The following is a 20,416-nucleotide window of genomic DNA, read 5'->3' on the forward strand; positions in this document are numbered from 1 at the left end:
ATGACTTTTCCTAGAGGCCTATAGGTCATTCACTTTTTATTATAATCTGGTTGTTTTTCCATGATATCTGTGTTTATTTTCCAACGCAATTTTTTCGAGATGTGTAGCATTGTCTTTCATTATCTCATATTGGATCTTTGTTTATGAGAAAAAAGTTAGAAATCATAATTTAAAATTCACAAATTTGCATAAATTTATTTTTTGTACATTTGTTTTGTGTACACTTATTGAAAATATTTGAATTTAAATTTTAGTACACTTATTAACTATGATTTTATTTACTTACTTGGAGACTCTAAACAGAACTCTTTTTGCTCTTGTAATTGTAAATCAGTATAAATGGATCTATAAATTATATGAAATTTATACAAAGTGAAATGAATCAAAATATTAAAGCCTAGAAATTACTGACCAAAAATGATGTCTCTTCCAGTCTTTCTACTGAAACTTTTTCGCAAAACTCGCTAATGATTTGCTCGCCTTGATACCAGTGGCTGCTTCTGAATTATCATTCTACATGAGTTCATCTCTGATAAATTTGTTCTGCTGAATTCTTCTTTCCCAAGTATCTGCTTTACTTTGCATTCTTTGAGTGCACCCTCCTGACTCTTCTATATTTCCCAATTGTTCCTTGTATTCTATTTCTCTAGCTCTTAAATGACTGACTCCCTAGGGTTCAGTCTTGATCATTTTTTTCTTTCTCACTACATTGCATCCCATTGGAATGTCATCTGCTCCTAACTCTTTAGCTGTGTTCTAACTGAGGACTTGTAATTTTTTTTCATGCTCCAATATGTATTTTCATCTATTTACTGAGTGAGCATTTTTATTCTAATAACTCAAACCTAATCTTTTGATAATGTATCTCGTGTTTTTTTCTCAAATTCCATACCTGCTTTTCTTATTCTATTTACATCAGAGTTAATTTTGCAATTATCTAAGAACGATATTGTATTCTACCTTCCACTTCAGCTATATCCAGTTTATTTCTTAAAAATGCTTCCTAAATGTATTTATTAAATTCATACTACCATTTTCTTTAATTGATGCTTTTCAAATTTTCTTCTTCCTAACTGGCTTTCTGCATTACATTTTTATTCTCTTCAAACTACATCTTTTCCACAAGATCATAAAAATAGCAATATAAATCAAATAATTCAGCATAGCATTCCCCTTCTTTGAAGTCCTCTGTGATTCCCCATTGTTTATAGCAATGATTTTCAATTTATTAGTAATTATTATTTTTTTAACAATAGCTATTATTTGCTCTTCAGTGAAATCTAAAGATTTAGAAAGTTTCTCTGGCCAAATCAGAAAAAGCATGATAGAGAATGGAAGGCACATCTTGCCCACTGAATCTTCTAGTCCTTTGCATCCTGGAGCATCAACAATGGAATGCAAGGAATTCAACATGAAGGATCTGAACTCCTCCAGTCAAAAGCCTCACACTTTGTAGCATGTTAGTGGTAAAGTTAAGATAACCATTTCAGGAGCTGTTGAAGAGCCTTCATAAGCCAGTTCTTCTACCTATCTGCTTTTTTTTACCACTCTCACATCATTATATTATTATTATTGTTATTGTTGTTGTTATTATTATTATTATTATTATTATTATTATTATTAGCAATACCAACGGACTCACCATTCACTGACTATACCTTGTATTTTCATGACTATCCTACTATGATTTTCCTTTTCTTTTCAATTTCTATGTTTACTAACTTCCCTTAAAGAGTGGTTCAAATGTCTCCTCCTCTTCAAAACCTTTTCTCAAGAGCACTTTACATGAATGTTTCCCACAGCACTGATTTTTTTGTACTGCCATGTATTGTGCATATATCTTAATTAGAATGATACATACAAATACAGTCTTTGTTTTACTCAACCTCATCTATACATTTCCAATGCTCCCACACTTCTCCCAAGTTGTATAAGTTACTTCTTAACATGGGCATAAGAACAGACAAATATACAGAATTAAATATAAAATTTTTATTAAGTGTTTATGGTCCAGGAAATTTGCATAGGACTTAATTTTCCATTCTGTTTCCCATTCCTATCTAGCCTCAGTAGTCCTCTCATGTGCCTAAAAGTTTCTTTCATATTCATTGTTGAGGCATTTTGCATTTTCCAATGATGCCTGCAACATTATATTACTTTCCACCACTTCTTCTAAAATACATACCAACAAACTATTGTCTGTAGACCAAATGCAAATGGATTTGTACTGATTATTTACCTGTCTCTTTCTCTTTTTTCTTTTTTGTTTAGCTAATGAGCTAAGAATTTTATTCTACATGTTTCAATGGTTATAAAATAATGACAAAAATGTGACACATTTATGGGCCCCACAAGGTCTAAAATATTTATTTATTTTGTCTTTTGTAGAAATTTTGCCATTCTCTATTCTAGATATCTGAGTACTCCTTAAAAGGTGTAATCTAATTTTCCCCTTGGCCTAAAATAAGGTGGGTTTTTGATTTCCTTGAAACCAATACATTGAAAAGAGTGTGGTGCTTCATGAACCCAAAGGCAAGTAAGAAAAGACCAGTAATGCTGACCGTTTTCACCAAAGCATCTTTGCTGAAGCCCGGAAGTTGCCACAAAGAAAAAAAAATGAAGAATCGAAAATATCAAGAAAATAGCCACCACTGGATGGTGCTTTTTTTTTTTAATCTATTTAACAATGCAGTGGAGCATTGGTTATCCATCTGTACCTTCTCAACTAAAATATTACCTGATATTTTAAACATCCTTGCAAAATCTAATAATATTGCAAGCCAGACAGAAAAAAAATGGCATGCTTTAGATTCCAGTTCTATAATTTTCAGGAAAGAAAAAATCATTTCTGTTGTTGTAACTCAGAATAACATTCCCCTTAAGGAGGGATATTGATGCAAAGAATATGTGAAAGGAACATCTGGGTTGCTGAGAATGTTCTGATTCTTAATCTGAGTTAAGTGCACACAGTCGTATACTTGTGGAAATTCGCTGAACCACATACATATTATGTGTTTTCTAACATACCTCAACTTTGAAAGTATCTATTTTAAGGCACCAATTATCTGTGGTTCTATATTTATGTTAAGTTAAAAATGCCTACAGAACAAGAAAGAGTAAAATGTACAAAAAGGTTAGAAAGAAAAAAGACATAAAGGATCATGTAATGCAATCAAAATTTCATAAAAATAAACCACTTGCCATCCCAATTAAACATCATACGCAAAGTTATGGAGCAATTTAGGAGATAGCTTAGCAGATTTTATGACCCCCAGCTTTATGGTAAATAGAAATGTGTTTTTTGTTATATTGCAGTAAGAAAATAATTTTAACAATTCCTACTTCTCTATCACAATATTTAGGATCTGAACATATTCGTAACTCATATGTATGTGTCCAGCTTTTGTAAAAGCAGTCTTTTTTCTTCTTCTTCTTCTTCTTCTTCTTCTTCTTCTTCTTCTTCTTCTTCTTCTTCTTCTTCTTCTTCTTTTTCTTCTTCTTCCTGTTCACTGCTGACTCAGCAAGTTCCTGGAAGCTTTGACCTCAGAACACCCTTTTGATCCTAAAGACTTTATAAGTATCTGTACTTAAGAGATCCTGTAACTCTGCTGAAAAGTCATAGTCTCTTGGTTATTTCCATTAAAGAGGTGTAAAAGCTGAGATTTTAGTCTGTTCTCCCTTGGCAGGCCCCAAGCCTTCATTAGGTATTTTTCCTAGTACATAAGCCAGGACTTCATCAAACTGCATCCCACTGGGTGTAAAGAATGTTCTTAAGTTTCTCTCTAGAGACGTATCTTTTGCAATGATTCCTCTGTCCTTTTTCACATTTCTAGGTCACCTTTAAATTATGCTTTACAATACATGGAGATTAATCAGCTAGCTTTTTTGAGAGCCACATTCTGTTAATCAGAACAGCTCTGCTGTGCTTCCGCTCTGTGGTTGTCTGTTAGCTGCTCACTATTCTTTTTGACTTGGTACCATTTCTTCTCATCAATAGACCATTTAACATTTCATGATATTTTTACATTAAAACTTTGACGTTTAATTTTTTTGATTTTTGACTTTTACGATTTTGATTTTTGTCCAAGAGTAATGTAGACCCACTTTTAAAAATTGGGAAATAAAGAAATTATCATAATAATATCAAAACAATTATAATAGATAACACGCATGTACAGCTTACTTCAAAGACATATACTAATTTACTTATGCATATTAATAACTCCATATTTATATCTCATCTGGTTTTACCATATTCCGTGCAGGCAGAAACAGATTGGTTAAAGGTGACAAAACGGAGGCAGAAAAGCTAAATTGTTTGCCTTGAAATGACATGACTAGAGAGTGACTGATCAGAAAATTGCATCTTAAGTATTATTTTCATTTTAGTGATTTTTCTTCATGTAATAAACATATATAATGAAAAAATAATTTTATATAACAGAAATCATTCAATACTAAAACATTAAACCCTGCTGTTACCACTGAGAATTATAATAATTTTCTTGTTTTCTTAAAATTTAAGATTTTTGGAATCTGCTATTTTCTGGATTTTAAGGTAATAAAACATTTGTTTTTTTTTTAATCTCAATATTTAACAACTATTTCTCATCCACATAAGTGAGATTTTCTTGTCAATGGTAGCTCTGTTGGGCTCTGCTTTGGATGAGCTAGCCTTGGCTCCACATGTCTTCCCAAAACAGAATTTGGGACAAAGGAAATACTTCTATTTAGGAAAAGTGCTTGTGAGGGAGTATTAAAGTAAAGGAGCACTAGCAAAGCCATTCAATTGCAGTTAAACCATCTGTCCAGATGTGTCAAAAGGCATAAATGTGCATTTTAAATTGGCAAATGGGTTTCTCATGGCCAACCCGGAAGTCAATGTTACCAGAAAACATGACAAGTACAAGGAAAGAACGAATGGTCATAAACCAACAATACAAACTGGTGTAATACTCATCTGCATACTGCAAACAGAATATGTACTTGCTCCCTCCTCAAATCACAGGAATATTTTAATTAAAAATAAAAGCAGGTCCAAAGACCAGACCTTTGATCCAAATTATGTGTTGTGGGGCTGTTCTTGATGTGAAGTAATTCCCAATTAAAGAGACAAGCTATCTGCAATCTCCATATCTAAAGTACACTGAGGGAAAAGGGACAGCATCTACAATGAATATCCCCATAGAAACAAAAGGAAATTTATATATTCACAGAAAGCACTCATTCTTAGAAATTCTTAAATCCCACTGGTAGGAAATGTGGGATTGCCTTTAACCTGGTACAGCATACAGTTCTCAATTAATTTCCTGTTTATCCCATAAACAATTTTGTCCACCATTCTCTAGGCATTTGTCTATGTCTTTGAGAATATCCTCTTTTATTTAGGGGGAATGGAGATGTGCCCTCCTAGTCACTGAACAAATTTTTGTCTTCTACTTACTTGTAGAAAGTTGGGGACCAAGGGATATTTTATTCTAGAATATTTTTAAAATCGAGCTAAATAACACTTTTGGGAATACATCTCCAAAACATTTGCTAACATTTTGGCTTCTGTTTTGTTTTGTTTTAATTCTGATCAGGTCTATGTGCCAATAGCCATAGTAACATTTTTTTTCTAAGATATAACTTTTCTTATTCTCTTTTTAGTTTATCAGGTGCTATGGATTGAATTTTGCTCCCAACTAAATCCATTTATTGAAACCCCAAAGATGGGATTTAGTGATCGGGTAGTGGGGAGGTAATTAGATTTGGAGGAGGTCATGAAAGTAGAGTCCTCATGTTGGGATCAGAACTCTGAAGAGAGGAGTCACAGGATATCTGCTGCCTGTCTCTTTTCACTCTGTGAGGATATAATGACGGGGTGAACAAACTTCCAGCCATCAGAATTGTGGAAAATAAATTTTAAGCTACTCGATTTATGATATTTTGCTGTGGCAGCCAAAGCTGACAGATACCTCAGACCTCTATAAAACCACACCATGGACTCTCATGCTTAAGAAATTTTATCCAAAAGAAATTATATAGTGATGTTCCCTTAATATAGTCAGGCTTAAGGAGAGTTTTGATCCCTAATTCCTTTCATGTTCACGTTATGCTTCCATGGGCACATTTTGGGATTGGCTTATACCTTTAGATTTTACCTTAATTTGAGAATCTTTCACTAAGTGGAGATGAAGGAGAAATTCATGTTTTGACTCTGCCTGTGTGTGGTACAGTAATTTCCCTTCTCTACTTGAAAATAACATTTTGGTTTGTTTCCCCTGAGTTCATTTCTTGTTTGAATTATCATTTAAAATGGAACATATGATGGTCAATTCAGACTACCAGTATTTTGCTCAAAAGTTTTTCATAAAAGTTCAAAGTTTAATAAGCACATATCCTCCCTTCCAATTGATCATTTAACCCAATGTTTCACTCCCCTGGTTGCTCTAGACTCCTATTATTATTCTCCATGTGTCTGTCCTCTCCCTTCAGCTAATGCCCATAGTCTTTTGCCAGAGTATGGGCATCAGCTCATCACAGCATTCCATTCATAGACAGACGGCCAATTCTACATTCAGTTTTCTCTAAGCTAAAATGGAGGAAGAAACCCTCAGATATCAAAGGCTTAAAATGACAGGTAATTATTTCTTGTTAATATCACATGAAGGGTAACGAGAGCCAGAAGCTCGTCTAGGATCTGCAGGACAAAGAAGAGAGGGGAATAGGTTTTCAGCTTGTGCCTGAAAAGTGCCACTTCCTAGACTTTTAATGCATGCGAACTAATAAATCCTCTGATAGGTTTGATTTTAGCCAGTTAGGGTTGATTTTTCTGTCACTTGTTCCTGAGAGAACTCAACCAATTCACTTTATTAAGGAATTTGACCTTTATCCTAAGAGCATGGCAGACATTGAAAGTTTTCCTTTTAGAGAGAGAGGGAGAGCATATGAAGAGCAATTTGAAAAAGTCATTCTGCTGCGGTATGGAGAATGGAAAAGAGCACAAGTGAGCAGAAGACCAGTTTCTAGATCAATGAAAAAATCCAAAGCACAGAGAATTTTAGCTTAAAGTTGAGTGGCAGCACTTGAGAAGGAGATGTGTTCAGGTTAAATATATTTAACAACAAAATGAGACAAAAATTGGTGGCAAATTAGATTTGTGGAGGAAGAAGAAAGAAACAGTATAGTTGGTTGAAAGAACATAATTTTTAAAATTATTTATTTATTTTTTGGTAAATGGATACATGCTAGGACCAGTTAATGTGATAAGGAACATTGGAACAGAAAATGTTTCATTACAGCCAGAACAAAAGAGTGGTTACTGGGGTTGTGGTCCAGTGGTAGAGCACTTGGCTAGCATGTGTAAGGCACTGGGTTTGATCCTCATCACTACATAAAAATAAATAAATAAAATAAAGGCATTGTGTCCATTGACAACTATTTTTTTTTTTTAAGAGCAGTGGTTACAGTGGAGGTGGGGGTGGGGGCGGAAATGTAGGCCAAAAGATATAACATAGCAAATATGTAGGGTGAATAAGTAAAAGATATACAACGTGAGAATTGTGGTGAAAAACAGAAAATTGTATTCAGAATTCTTACTGAATTAATAAATTACAGGTGGTTTTGGCATGGGAGTGAGTGTAAAGAATGAGTAATTAGGCAAGATGATCTATGTTAATTTATTCCCAGATGAGCCATTTTACTATATACTGTATATGTGTCTTATAATACTTATACCTTAAATGTACACAAAAATTATTTTAATTATTGTCTCAATTTTGAATAATGAGATTGTAGTCATGTTGAATATTATGTGCCTTTGAAACTCTGAAGTGAAATTACTAAGAAAGTATATAGAGTTAAATATTTGAAACTTAGAGTTGGAAATATAAATTTGTGAGTCTTTACATTAAATTTGAACATGAATAACTTTTTAGCAGCACTTAAACCTGCTCTGTGATTATTTTAGAATATCTTTTCTTGTGATCATAGAAAAGCTAGAGTTGACAGCTATTCCACTTATACAGAACTTTTCTCTCCCCAAGAGTTTATAATCTCCTGGAGGACAGGAAATTGACTTCTAGTATCTAGTATAGTAGCTTGCATTTGCTAAGAGGTTAGTAAGATTTATTTCATGAATAAATAAAGATTGCAAACAGTGTCATCCATCTAGAATTTCAACCTGAGATTTTTTCTTTTCTTTTTCTTTTTTTTTAAATTTTGAATGTAGTTTTAAAGTGCCTTTGTTCCAACTTTCTCCCATGTGTGACTCCATCCATTCTGCTTTGCTTTGTCTTGTATATGTACTCATATACAAATGGCCATTGACAATCAACTCTAGTTTCATCTTTCTCTGTACTTAACAAAAGATCAGAGTGTATGTATATAAATATTTTCCATACAAAATTTTTGCTTTGTGGTTACTTTGAAGCAAAGCAGTAGTTGAGTATGGAAGCTGAGAAAGAGTCTACTTGCATATGGAACTAAAAAAAGAACCTTTTTAAAGTATTTTATTCTACAGCTGATAGTACAGATTTTTGGAAAGAAAAGTATTAAAAATGGATTGTGTATGTACAAAACGTGATCAATCCCATGGGGCTGTATTTCAATTATCATGAGTACTTCAAAGGAACTGGAGGAATATTAAGATGTGACCCACTTGAAGTCTTTGCAAATATTCTCTTCCATTTATATAGCAGAAGCATCTGCCAGATAACTAACATAAAGTGGATTTAATTCAAATAGTGGCAGAAACTACTTTGTGTGCCGTTTATTGCCACAGCTGCAATGTCAACTGATACATCAGGGCCTCTACCCCACGGATACACATAGAAGGCCAAAAGGAGCTAGCCAAGCCAACAGGAGTTACATTAAACTAGCCGCAGCTGCAAGCCCTTTTCTGCCTATCTTTCTACAGCAGAACGGCCCTTCACTGCTAAAATCCTTGTGACCATTTGTCATGCAAATGCTACGTTTCTGGATGCCAAAGACCAAAAAAGACAATGACACCTGGAACCACAGTATACTCACCAAAGACCCATTATAAAATGAGATCATGTTGGAAAATATGCAGGTGTTGATCTCCAACAGCTTTATTTAGGAAGTAAAATGATTGGGCATGCAGCCCTAGGTGCTTGTTCTAGCCTTTTCTTTTTTGCTTCTTTAACTGCCTACTAGCATATTAGTCTTGGATGGACTGTATTTTCATGGTTTCATTGCCTTAAAATCCCTTTTTATGGAACTAGAAATTGCAACAGAATAAATTTCTGATCATGCTAATTTGGTAGGATAGAATTTACAAAATGTTGAATTGATTCACTTCCATCCCTTTCAAATCATCCTCATATGGTCAAACTAGAGTGGTCTCCCTACTCAAATCTGGAAAATTTCCCACTACCCTTAAATAAATGAGCTTATTCTTGTAAACAATGTTTCTTCATTCCTCAACCTGCCCTATAGTACATATATGCTGTTTTGTACTAGGTATCCAGAGTATGACAGCTCTTCCATCAATATGCTGACTTGAGTTCTTTACCAAGTTCCTTCAAGACATGCTTAGCCAATATTCCTCTTCTTATATCGACTCATGTGATGCTCACTAATATTCAGCCAGGCACCAGAGACTCCTCTGTGTTCTTCCTCATGCACAGTTCCCAGGAGCACCTTTCATTCTCTCGGAGCTGTTGTTAGATTTTGGCAGGGTCAATGTCTTCCTCTCTAAGCCTTCAGACTGCCAAAGTTTCATGTTGGCTTATGTCTTTCGAGACCTAGAAATAAAGAAATGGGTGAAGAAGAGGACACTCTAATATTATACCATCAGTCCATTTTAGAGCTATGTAGAACTTTTCTTTCAGTTTTTATTGATAGTCTTGTCTTTTCCTTTTCTCTCCAAGATAGCTAGTATAGATTCTAATAATATCAGCATTCTTCTTGAGGTTCTTGTTGAAGGTCTTTAATTTTATTTAAGACACATTCCTTCTTAATTTAGTATAAGCTCCTACATAAGATGATCCTGAACCCCTGAAAATTTTACCTTTCACCATGTTACTAGTTTACCAGTTCTATTTAAAATCTCACTTCAACTCATAAATTCAATAAATATTTATTGAATCTCTCTACCATTGACTGGGCATTTCTCATAAGTTTTTGATTACTCATAATAACCAATGCATTTATTTTTATTTGCTGAAAAAGAATTGCTCTATAAAGCAGTTTAAAACAGAATCCTAAAGGATAAATTATTTCATTACTTTTTAGAAAAAAAAACAAACACTAGAAATAACAATGAATTTGTTCCCGGAATTATATCTTAATTCAGGTGCAACTTGAATAAGAGTATGTTTTTGGTATTTTATGACCATAACTTCTCTTGATCGTCCCATTCCAACCCATTTGGACTTCCCTAAGACATGGGGAGCCACAGAACATGCTGACTAAAGAGTTTCTATCAAAAGCCTCATCAAACCTCTGATACATTCCATGCCATCTCTTGTGTTACAGTTCAGTGAGGAACCTCAATTTACAGAAGTGGTTTCAAAATTTCTTTGAATATCTTCAGTAAGTCATCTGGGAAAGCATTCAGTCTATAAGGACATATGTACTTAGCAAATTGGCATTTGGGACATCTGCTAAAAAATCTGAAATAAATGGGAAAATTTTGTGTTGCATGCTATTAGAGTCATTTCTTCACCTTTGTTAGTATAACTCCTTTTAGGAAGCTTTGTAGGAGGAGCAAGTTAACACGCAGTAATTTTGAGCTTTGGAGAAAAGAACAGTGATGGAAAAAATTTCTAACTCCTTTTTTGACACTTCTCTATTATAACTCAATGAATAATATTTGAAGTGTTGTTTTGTATTAATGAAATGAAATTTAAATTTTACTTCTTGAGTCCCTCTCCCTTTTTTCTTGTAGTTAGAAGCAGATTATAGATATTGTTGTGTAGGACAAAGTAAATTTTTTTTAAAAAAATCTCTGTGAAATGTAGCATTACATAAGTAAGCTTTTGAGCTAATTGGTGATTTGTATTTGTTATTCATCAGTTTTTTTTTTCTCTTTTGTCTTTTTTTAATCATTCTCACATCAGGTCCCACTTTTCAACCCATCATCTCACACTGAAAATATTCATGCAGGTGAAAGTTTTTAAACTATCTCATCCAGATAAAGCAGGGGTCTCCTGCCTCAGGAAGTTTAAATTTTTACTTAAAATATTGAAAATATTATTAATTACATATTTTTACATAAGTAACTCACCAGAAGATAAAAACTATATGTGACAAAAAGTAGAGCATTTTATAAAAACTGTGGGAATATATAAATCAAAAACCTACTTCCTTCTTTCAGTGAAGGTACTGAGCTTGTACAGACCTCTATTAAACTTAGCAGAAAGAAAAATATTATGAAAATTATTCTCTTCACAAAATATTTGCAAAAATAGAAGATCCAAATGAAAATTATATCCCAGTGTTCTCTATTTTGAGTGTACATTGAGCTAGATGCCTAAACTCTAAATGTATTGCTCACACATAGCATGAACTCTCTGTAAAGAAATAATAAATCTTTAAACTTTTCATTCAGGTGTTTAGGTTGGCTAAACTTACAAAAGAGCAAGTCATTATTATCAGATTATAGATTTAAAAACAAGGTTAAATATTTGCTGCATTTATTTTTTCTTTAATTTCCAGAGAGGTATCATTCTCACAGTAATGTAGTTAATGGTGCATCAGTGGATAAAAAAAAATCAAGGAAATGCCAATCTGCAAAGAAAACCTAGTGGTAAATATCATAAAAACAGCAATTCACTTTTAGAAAGTATTTTACAAAGCATTTTCATTTTTCTGATCTTGTATTTTCAAAGTAAGTTTTGAAAGTGGATATTAACATCCTTATGTCACAGAAAAAATAAATAAATAAATCAAGCTCAAAGAAGGTGAGACTGGGTTCCTTGCCAGTGCCTCCTTTGGCGATCTCTCAAGAAGTCCCATTCAGGCAGACAGTTACTTCTTTTTCATTTAAACCACACTGTATCTCTACATAGCACTGGTTTCCTTCTGGATCACAGTGTGTAACTATTGGTAGTTTATTTTCATTCATTAAATTCTCCTTCTGCTATCATCAAACATCCTTGAGATTGAGGCCCTGCTTTGCTTTTCTGTGTAATTCACAAATGTTTGCTGTGGTTTTGGTGCAAATACTTGTTGGATGAGTATATTAAAGAAATAATTTATGATGGGTTGGCACACACCTATAGTCCCAGAGACTTGAGAAGCTGAGATGGGAGAACTGCAAGTTCAAAGTTAGTGTCCACAACTTAGTGAGACCCTCAGTAATTTAGCAAAACCATATTTCAAAAAAAAAAATGGCTGGGAATGTAACTCAATTACAAAGCGCCTCTGGGTTCAATCCATAGTATGTGTGTGTGTGTGTGTGTATACACACACACACACACACACATATATATATATATATATATATATATATATATATATATATATATAATTCACTTGGCATTTGGTGTTAAAAATGTTTGATAAAGAAAAAATATCCTTTGAACATAAGCAAAAATAATTTTTATTTAGTTTTTAGGAGAAGTTATCTCTAGTTATTCTAGAGTTAGTTTTGAGATTTTCCTTTTAATATAAAAATGATCTAAGTCACTACTCAGCAGTTTGTACTAAAGTTCTATGAGAATGGCAAATTTACATAAGCTGTAATAGATATTCATTTATGCTTCTATGTATACATGCAGTGAATAAGATGATGATACCAAAGAATGGCAGACAGCAGGGATCTATACACTCAGACCCTGCTCTATAACAACAATTGATGTACTAAACTCATTTTTACCAATACTATTCCCTACAGAACACATATAGGTGTGTAATATATTCTCAACCTAATAAATGTCAGTACATTGAAAACACTTTTGTATATTTCAGAAAATTGGCAAATTTTTGTATCTCTTGAGGTTCTGTAAGTTGCTATTTTGATGATAAATAAAATAAAAATCTTTCCATAAACTATCTTTTTCTAGATTTTTGGAAAGTGGCACAACTATATTAGTGATTCTTACAACCAAGTGAATAATTTGGGCATAAATATCCTAGTACATGACAAATAAAAGAATCATTTACATAATGTGTGCTGCAATATATTGTTTGAAAGAATATATGGTCTAAGAGAGACCTACAGCTACTATGGTACCAACCAAAGGAATCTGGGAGTGAAGCAGAAGTGAAAACTGAAAGATTGGTATTGTGCTACTTTTGTTCCATGGAGTTTACTAGAAGCAAAGCCAGATTCATTAAAACAGAGTCATTAATTTAGTGACAGATTTGCAAAATGATTTTATTTAAGTACTGTGTGTAGGTTGAATTGTATTCTCAAAAGATACATTGAAGTCATACTTCGTCACCCCATCAACTGTGAATGTGACCTTATTAGGAACAGAGTCATTACAGATGTGATTACTTTAAAAGAGTCCATACCAGACTAAGGTGGGTCCATAATTCACTAAGACCAATCTTTATAAAAAGAGGGAAACTTGGAAACACACACAAAGAGAAGACAGCCATAGCACCACTGGAAGAGGATGAGATTGGAGTGATGCATCTACAAGCCAAGGAATGCTGGGGGACAGTGGAAACAGGAGTAGGCAAGGAACTTTCTCTGGAGACACTGGAGTCCTCCAGAACTGGGAAAGAGCAAAATTCTACTGTTATAATATACCTAGTTTATGGCACTTCCTACAGTAGCTCTGGGAAACCAGCACAAGAACCTTCCTGTATACTAAAGTACTGTAAGGACTATCTTGTGTAGTTGTTCTCATCCATTTATCATGAGTGGATTCTATATTAGTATGGGAAAAGAAAAGACTAAATCCTGTGGTTTGGTTGTTTTAAAGACTATAAAAATCTGGATAATAAAGATACTATGATTATCAGGTACTTGGAGGATGATCTTTGGTGTCTTCCACAACCAAAAGTGATAGGCAATACTGTCCTCATTTTTATAGGAGATGGAATGACGTTCAGTAGATCAGAAATTATCCCAAGGTAAAAAGCTATGTTTCAAATATAAATCTACCTACATGTTAGAGTCTGTAACCAAGTCAGGATGGCACCTGGCATTTTGCCAGAGAAATGTTAGGGTCTGTAAACAAGTCTGGATGGCGCCTGGCAAAATGCCAGAGGGAGTGGTTTGTGAAGTAACTCCAGCAAGCCATTAAGTGTGGAGATTCCTTATTGGTTGACTGATGTATCTATTTTATGCTAATTAAGATAAGCTGTGTGGAATGTAGAAATATCGCTTCGGTCCTACAATAAACGGCTCCCACTCCTGCTGTATCAACGTACACAAGTTGTTTGCCTGCCGCCTCCCCCACCCCCGTTTTTTGCTGCAGCCAGTCTGCGGCACCTACACATGCACAGTTCTTTGCATATTGCCTTAATCTTTTCTTATAAGTCTTTATAATAATTAGAAAAAACAAGGTGTCTGGTTTTTATTAATTGAATTGACTGGACAGTTGAAATTCTGTTCTATGACAAATTAATGGAAAGGAGCTTGCCCAGACATTACAAGCATTTATCTGAACTGTTAGTCCTGTCAATCAACATAATTACCAGATTTATTTGTTACTTCTCCTACATACTACTTTTTAATGTGTCTAATTTATGGCTTATATTTTTCAAAACTCAAATAATTGATTTGTCTCTTTTGGAAAATGGAAACCATATTATAGGCAACTTAATTAATTAAGTTTAATTAATAAGAATAGGCTTAATTAGTAAGAATAGGCTTTGATGTGCTATAGTTCTTGGGTTCCAGGTTCAGTTCTGCCTCAAGTAGCTGTGAGAATGCAGTGGTTTCCTGAATCTTTAGGATCCTAGTTTCCTCATATGTAAAATGAAGTTCATAATAATTACTTCACAGCACTACCATAGAGCCTTGTTGCTTAACCTAGTGGTGGGCATATATTAGTTTAGTATTACAATCATGTCCCAATAATATACTTTACTTAGAACTGAAGAAAATATGTTGATTATTTGAAATTTACCACAAATGTATTGTGAATTATAATAATGTATTATCATTTAAATCATAACTTTATAGTTTCTACCATTCAAATGCATTTCAAAAAGACACAGAAATCAAAGAAGGCATTTCTTTCCTGTATTATTTAAAGAATTTTCCTATAAAATAAAAATGCAAAATGGTTCTGAAAAGCTAACCTTCACAATAAGAATCAATCTGTAAATGTTCAAATTCTAAAAAGAAAAAAATACAACTTATTATATAAGAAGGTTTTTGTATCAAGCTGCTTCCATTTTCCTCAGATAAAACACAATAGTCCCACATTTTCTATCCAAACAACTTTTGCATTATAATATGAACCAAAGAGTAAAAATAAAATGTACTTATTTATTTTTCTCTTCCAAATATAGTCTTACCAAATGATAGAATCCTACCAAAAAAAGTGTTGAAAAGAAAATGATGATGATATTAGGAAGACAAAAGTATTTATGTTTCTTCTTAAAATATGCTACCATAGGAAATATTTAAATTAGCTACCTTTTGTGTGTGCACGCTGAGGACTGAACCCACAGCCTCACAAATACTAGGTACAAGTTAGTGCCACTCCTGAGTAACACCTCCAGCCCCTAAATTACTTACATAACCGTGCTGTCACTAGGAGTGACAACAGTCAGGAGGGAAGTATAGTGGTTGATAGTGTGGACTGTGGAATCAGAGGCTCGGGTTATGACCCCATCTTTACTGCTTACTATCATCAATTTCTCAGTTTCTTCATGTGCAAAATACAAATATGAGTATTTCTAGTTTTATGAAATAACTGAAAGGATTACACAGATGTACATAAAATGTTGGAAGATAGGGCCTAGAACATAGATATGAACCAATTTAATGTTAGCAATTATTATTGTAATTAAAATTAACTCTTGTAATGTGTCATAGGGAAAGAAAATGCCTAATAGATATTTTTTAACAGAATATTCTTTTATTACTTATCCTATTACATCTGTTATTATATCCTTTACAAATACAATGTCAAATATCATAACCATATCAACTCTCCCAATATTTCATACTTCTCCCTTTTTTCCCCAGTGATGTCATTATCAATGCAGAGTCCACTACTGGCTTTTTTTTTTTGCCACTTATCCATCAACAAGTATGAAAATAAAAATTGTGGCACTTTCCTTCATCCCCAAAAGGCCAGCCTCTCTTGCTTCTTGTTCCACATAATGCTCTTTGTAGGTCTCTATATAACTCTCTTCCTCTGTAAGTCCTTGAAGAGCTGCTGTCACCTGAGGTTCCAGCCTCATTCTACTCGGGCTCAATTTCTCACTCCACACACTTTCCCTAGGTGATCACACCAGCTGGATGGTTTAGTAGACTCAGTATTCTATATTCCCTTTATCCTGATTATTCCCAAGTGAATATATTCATTCTGATTCCTTCTCTGAGATGCCTAAGCATGCTAACTTACTGCCTAGTTAGTTGCACTTGGGTGTCTCACAGCTGCTGAAAACTCAACCTAAGTCCTAATTCATCATCCACCTTCCAAAATTTCTTTTTGAGGTTGTGACCTTCATAGGTCCTTAATAGCCCTTCATTTCTCCCCTGTGGTGAGACAGGAAAGCCAGAGGAAGCTGGGGTTAGGCAGTCCTGTTTGTGCAGTCTTTCCCCTTGCCGGTCAGGCTTTTGTTGTGAGGACTCTCTGGGTTTCATTCAAAATGGGTATTTTCTACCTCCCTCCAGCCAAACTCAAGATTTTTGTTTGTTCTCTGATTTTTACTTGAAGAACCTGATGGGGTTTTTGGAGGTAAACCTATGAAAGTGTGGGCAGGTCCTTAGACAGAAGATTTTAACTATCAAAATAGTCTACCCCATTAGCCCCTAGCAATGAACTCATTATCCTTTTAAGTGTTTCCACTAGTTTTCAGCTCCCACAGCGTCTGCTCAAGTAAGATACTCAATATTCTCTACTGTCTCTATATCTTACTCTTCTTTGACCAATATCACTTTTTTTTGGTACAGTTTAGTCTAAACTATTTCAGATCCATTTATTACAACTTATAAACATTTTCCTAACATTATGCTTCTTTAATTTGTTTTAATTAGTTACACATGACAGTACAATGATCTTGACATATCATACATTTGAATCTGATGGGATATAATTTCTCATTTACTTGGGAATCAACTTAACAAAAGAGGTGAAAGATCTATACAATGAGAACTAACATTATACTTTTTATGTTATTGATGTAATTTTTTTAAAAGTTTTTGGGGGGTTGAATGATTTTTTTATTAGTTGCTCAACTTCAGAAAAGTTATATAAGCTATCCATTTTTCAGTGTGTTTTGGTAGAATAGAGAAAATATTGGAACAATATTTTCCCTTTATCTACAGAAGGTATATCTAATAGATATTTTAAAAATAAATAATAAAAACAGTTGGGATGTATTCAGCACTTGTTCTGAGCTAGGCCCTACAATGAATACGTTTACATGAATGTTCTTCTGTGCCATACACACTATTATTTTTGCAATTTTACAAATAACAGAACTAAGCCATGTAAAGATCTCTTATCTCCACACTCCAGTACTGGAAGAGCTAGGGTTGTCTTTACTGTTGCTAAGCTATGTACCAAGCACCGAGAGGAACATCATGATGTAGAAAGCTTCCATTAGGCCTTTTCTCCTGCCACCAAGATGCAGATAGAATTTTCACTGTGAACGTGATTCCCAAGTTGAGTTCCCTTAGAACCAGAAACTAAAATAGACTTTTGTGAAATCATTCATAAAAGGAATGCAGAGAGGGAGCACTTTAGGGAGAAGGAAAAAGAGGAAAGCTACCCAGGGCAGGGATATCTCCTCTGCTGGAGATTAGCTGCACCTGGAGTAACAGTTATGCCACCCAATTGGTCCTACCTCAGGACAAAGCAGGCAGCACTTTGTACCGTGCATTAGTCAGTCATTAGCAACTGATAGCTTGAGATAGCACAAAGAGCAAGGAATCCAGAGGTTCATAATCTCCTGAACAACAGCTCTTATTGCTTCGAAGTGCATACTCTGTACAAGGGGCTGTAATGTGCTTGCAAAATCTGGGGAAAGTGCACTGGCCCAACAAAGGGATCTGGGAATCACACCAACAGCATAGACTCTCTTTTTTCATAGAGACTAAATGTCCCTTCAGTATTTCCCTTCAGTCAGTGAGTTGTTGTTGTTGTTGTTTAAATATTTTTTTAGTTGTAGTTGGACACAGTACCTTTATTTTATTTATTAATTTTTATGTGGTGCTGAGGACGGAACCTAGCACCTCACATGTGCTAGGTGAGCGCTCTACCGCTGAGCCACAACCCCAGCTCCAGTCAGTGAGTTTTATATTTGAGCACTAATTCAACTAAGATTCCGCCAGGTGTTGTGGCGCATGGCTGTAAACCCATTGGCTCAGGAGCCTAAGGCAGAAAGATCATGAGTTCAAAGCTAGCCTCAGCAATGGTAAGGTGTCAATGAGACCATGTCTCTAAATAAAATACAAACTAGGACTAGGGATTTGTCTCAGTGGTGTGCCAAAAAAAGAAAACAACAAACAAAAAGCTAAGATTTTTACTGTTCAGTGATTTCAGCATTCTGCTTATTCATACGTATGCATACACACACGTGCGTGATACATGCATGATATGTGTGATACGTGAATAATAGACACATCAGTACATTTATTGCCTGTCTATCCATCTTTACCTGGCACATCATGATCTACTAGCATTTCCACAGATCATCGTGAACCAGGCATCCTTGGTTGCTCTTCTGACTTTCCTATACATTGTCATGCTGGGATCTTATCATCCCACTGATACATGGAATATATGTTAGAAATGACATCTCCAGCCATCAGCCCTGGCTTAGGACAACCACTGATATCAGTGCTTTGGTGCCCTCCTTACAAACACACAGTTAGTTGGAAAATAATTATCATTTGGGTTTCCAATATTTTAAGGTAGACCCAGCCTAGTGTGCCATTATTTTGAGCTATTCTATACTTTTACTCCAATATGTCACAGATTACTAGCTTTTTTATTCAATGAAGTCTGTTTTGTTTTCTAAGATAATAAGAGCCAGTCAGATTGTATAGTGGAATTTCTTTCCAAATGTCTTGTCAGAGTATTAAATCCTGTGTCATGGGAGGATGTTTCATTATCAAAAAACTCCAGTTTTCAATTATAGTCTGTCCCCTTTGATCTAGCACTTTCAGAATACACTCCTGGGCATATTTTCCTTCCTCCCAATGATTCATGTTAACCAGTCCTGTAGCTCCTTTGGTATATAATCCATATTTTCCTTTAGGAGGCCAAGCACTTTCACAGTCAGCTTTTGCTTAATGCTAGTCTCATTACTATGTTTCTTATAGTAAAATAAATAAAGGTCAGCATTCCCATAGTGATTTTTCCATTTTAAGCACAAATGCTATTTACCAAAATGATTAATTTTACCTAACTGCTACTCTTAGAAAAATGGTTCACTTGAAAAGTTTTCTATAATTATGCATGAATAAAGCAGATAAGGATAAATTCCCAAGGAGGGTATCCATTGTTTGTAAGGCATCTCCCTCATTCAAGACCTCACCATGGCAGAGACTGCATATTAAGGCCAAGACATCTAAGTGTTCCAAGTTCTCAAGTGCATCTAGCTAAAATCTGAAATCTCAGGATCCACTTCTTCTTGATTAAGGCTCTAATTTTCACATAGGATACTTTCCTACACTAACACTCGACCTTCTTACCTTCTGTATAGATCTTTCATTATTACAATCAGGTCCTGCCTGGTCTTTACCTCTGTCTCATCTCTAGCTGTGCACAGGAGAAGTTCTCCAAAAGTGCTTCTAAGGAGGCTCTCTGACACTTCTACAAGGCTGGTCATAGATGTGAGTCTCTAGTGACACTTGGTAATAGTCATAAAATGTCACAGTCCTTGTAATTATGATTTATACCACATCTCTGAACTTTTAAAGACTGTGCACCAGTCTTTAAAAGAGATTGCCCCCTCCATAAGCAATCTCTTCTAATTAATCAATAGCAAGTCAGCAGTCACACTGCTATGATGTTACAGGTACTGATGACAATTCACCTATCTTATTGAGGCCTGTATTGTCATCCTGCTATCAAGTAATTTACCTTTGGAACCTCTTTCTGACAGTCTGATCACTTTTGGTACTATCTTAGATCATAGATTGGAGAAAAATATGTATACATGTTAAACCTGGCATTTGAGGACCTCAATGTCATACTTGGAGACAATATATTCTCTACTAGATACACCCCCCCCTCCAAAAGATGGAAGCAACTCAGTTACATATATGTATTATAATTGAAAACAAATGAGTCATTTTTTTAGATTTGTAAGTCTGTGAGAA

The sequence above is a fragment of the Callospermophilus lateralis genome, chromosome 11 (genome assembly GCF_048772815.1).
Source record: "Callospermophilus lateralis isolate mCalLat2 chromosome 11, mCalLat2.hap1, whole genome shotgun sequence".
NCBI lineage: Eukaryota > Metazoa > Chordata > Mammalia > Rodentia > Sciuridae > Callospermophilus > Callospermophilus lateralis.